At 30.2% G+C, this 3,511-nt stretch overlaps 1 long non-coding RNA gene across 1 annotated transcript; it reads left to right on the top strand.

Annotated features, from left to right (window-relative positions):
* LOC110267895 lies at positions 1-1,951 on the top strand. Its single transcript, XR_002355862.1, has 3 exons — positions 1-31; positions 117-290; positions 1,543-1,951. It is a non-coding gene; the product is annotated as an uncharacterized LOC110267895 (long non-coding RNA).

Below are 3,511 nucleotides of genomic sequence, written 5' to 3'. Positions count from 1 at the left end.
CGGCGCCACTTCTTCTCCCTCCGCCATCAAGGTAACTACTGCTGCCACCACCGTTCTCATTATCATGTTTTTTTCTGTTAAATTCGATTCGTGTTCTGAACAATTCGGTTGTATAGGTTTCGAAACAATTTGTGGAGTGCATTTCGTTGCCGAATCACGGTACTGTTCAGGTGAGAGCTGCTTTCAATGTGGCTCATGCTTCTCTTGTTACGATAGAGCCTCACACCGAGGATGATTGGGAGGTTTTGGAACTCAATTCCGAACAAGCTGAGGCTGCTATCCTCAACCAGGTTTTTGTGATTGTTGTTCATTCACTTCTCCAACAGGGCATAGTTCAAGACTTGGATTAATTGAAACATGTGAATATTAAGTATATATATAATATATAAAAAGAAAAAGAAGCAAAGATGGTTAAATAGGCAGCTAGAATTAGTATGATTTCACAGGATGGCATAAATCTTAAACTAAGTGAGAGAAATGGTGATTTTAAGTTCAAAATGGATCAATTGGTGAGGTTGTGTTAGACCAATTTTATTTATAAGTGATTTATATAATTATATTATTTAATTTAATTGATAAATAAAATTATACTTAATATTTATTGAAGGGTAAAAATATATTAGAAAAATAATATAATTCATCAACAAGTCATTCTAAACAATGGAATTCAATTCTATCTCATTAAATGAGTTAGTTGTTTAAAACTATGAAATTGAATTCTATTTTTGTAGGAATTCATTTCTTGATGGAATTGAATTCTAATTCCATCATTTAAAGGTTTCAAACAGGATGTAAGAATATTAAATACCAACCAACGACATTGTTATTATTAATTTGCAGAAGAGTTTTTTTTATTATATTTTACGATTGAGAGTGAGCAGGTGCATAACTCTTAAGTTAATGGAGGAGTTACACCATTAATAGACAATTTATAAAACATAATTGGATAAGTAGTTTTACTGTTTTAGTTTATAAAGAGTAAAATAAGAAAACAGAATTAGATACCAAACCCTTCAATCTATTTTATATATTGTTATAGATATTGAACTTTCATTTCCGTTTCATCCAATAGGATTACACTTAAATTTAAACACTGGCGCTTATATAATTTACACTTAATTTGAATTCACCTGAGCTTTTTTTCTCTTTCTCTTTTTCTTTTTCTTTTTTGAATTTTTAGTTCCTTGATATGGCCACCAAATCTAGGTAATTAAGGATCTGACTCCTCTTTGTGACCATTTCTTTTATTACGTTGATTTGGTTTTGGATCTGTTATTATTTTTTTGACAACGCTATTTATCATCTAGATTATTTTTTTTATCAATAATAGACTAATTATTGTAATTTTTGTAGTGAGAGTACATAAAGAGTACATAATATATAAGATGTAATAATTTAACAAATATTTTTTAAGAAAATTTTTTATTCCAAAAAAATTTTTTATTGTAATTTTTTTAGTGAGAGTATATAAAGAGTACATAATATATAAAGTATAATAATTTGCTTGTTAAGTGAGGATTTTTCAACTAATTCTCGTCTCAGAATTCTTCAACTATTTCTCGATGATATTCTTGGTCTGGGAAACAAGACTACTGACAACGAAAACAAGAGGAAGTCTGCCAGCGAGAATAATTCTTCAGATAATAAAAAAAAAGCAAGGACCAAGGAGATAGATGAAGAGGAGCATAATGTAGATGAAGATGGAGATTTGGGATACAACCCTGACGTTGATGTTGAATACTTCATGATGAGCAATTTCCAGCTTTCTTCTGTTACTCAAAGTAAATTATTTTGTTGAATTGTTTATCTCGAAAACATTAAGATATTTTGACTAATACTTCATCTGCATGTCTCCTCTTGGGTCTAAAGATTACTGATGACTAGATCAGGGAAGCTACCGTGATTTTCTGGAGCAATTCGGTATCGTGTGGGGTCTTCTTTGCGTAGTACTTTTTCATGGATTCGAAGTGCTTAAATATTTAGGCTGCGTGTGTTTTTAAAGATAGAACAGAACATAACACTGATACAGAGATAATAGGACAGAGACACTCAAAATTATTCTTAATATTCAGTATTATGTTTGGATACATATTGATAAGACTAAAATATTATATGAAATGACTAAAATAGCCATGTGATTCTAAATTTTCTACATCAAGCATAAATTAATTTAATAGAGAATGAGAGTACGTAGGAGTACAGATAGAACTTGAAAAAATATTTGAAGAGGCAAAAAATTTTAATAAAAAAATAATAAAAAATCAATTTTAAAAAGAATCCGTTTTTACATGAAAAAAAATAGTTTTTGCACATAAAAATCTATTTTTATTTAAAAAATTATTTTTTTATCTAAAAACTGATTTTTCTTTAAATTATATAAAATCAATTACAACTTATAAATATTTTTTAGTATTTAAAAAGATCAATTTTACTTTTGATAATATTTATCTCAAAAATTTTAAAACTAATTATTTTTATTACAAATCAAATAATATAATACAAGGTTAAAATGGTATTGAAGTAAAAACGATAAGGAGGAAAGAATTATCCACCCAATCAAATTAGGGAAAATAAGAAGGGGTAATAGTAGAATAATAAAAAATATCTATGAACAAAAAGAAAAACAAAATTTATAAAAAAGTCCGTGTCCATTATTGTCCTTCGTAAAAGAGTGGACACAAATGTATAAAAAACTGTCTTGGAGACAATGTGTTCAGTGTCCATGTCTCTGCTTCCAAACACTTTTTAAACATGTATTGTCCATTTCTCTGTGTCCTGCGTCCGAAAACAAACGCTACCTTAGTGATCGATGAAGCTACTACTGTAGAGCAAGTTGCTGCTCCGGTGACTGAAGACAATTGAGGCAGATACTATCCAATATTTGTGTGCAGAGTATGTTCATGATAGTAATAAATGAAAATTAGGAGTTTACGCATATGTGAGATTGATGTTGTTTGGTGTTATGTAATAGTTTGTCATCATCATCTTGGTGATATGATCAGCTAAGTAGAAATTTCTGTACTGAACCTTTATCACTCTGTGTTACTCATGTAGGCTGTGCATTATAATAGAATGGCAGGATTAGCTTTCTCAGCAGAAAGAATAGAAATATTAGGTTTGCTTTCTTCCAAAATAAAAAGAATTACATAGCTTCACCGATGATTCGTATTTGTTGACAAACCAGTAAGTGGTTACACCAACTACAACTCAAGACTTTATGTGCTTCAATTGTTTAACCTTCTCAAAGTCTAGAGGCTGGAAATTTCTTTCAACCTCCCAAGCTAGTTGTGACATACAATTAAATGTTGACTTGGCACCCTTTTCATCCGTGACTTGTCGAATATGCCTTTTTGAGTCGATAACAAGCGCATATCAAACCCCAAGTCTAAGACCTTCAATGAGAAATCCAAGTCATTGCATAAGGTTTGAACTAATTTAGTTAAGCAATGTTCTATAGGAGCAAATTGCAGCACCAAAGTAAAACAAATATAGTTTAGGTGCAAAAGCGAAT

Source organism: Arachis ipaensis, chromosome B10, assembly GCF_000816755.2.
Source record: "Arachis ipaensis cultivar K30076 chromosome B10, Araip1.1, whole genome shotgun sequence".
Taxonomy (NCBI): domain Eukaryota; kingdom Viridiplantae; phylum Streptophyta; class Magnoliopsida; order Fabales; family Fabaceae; genus Arachis; species Arachis ipaensis.
This window is presented reverse-complemented; position numbering and strand designations above follow the sequence as displayed.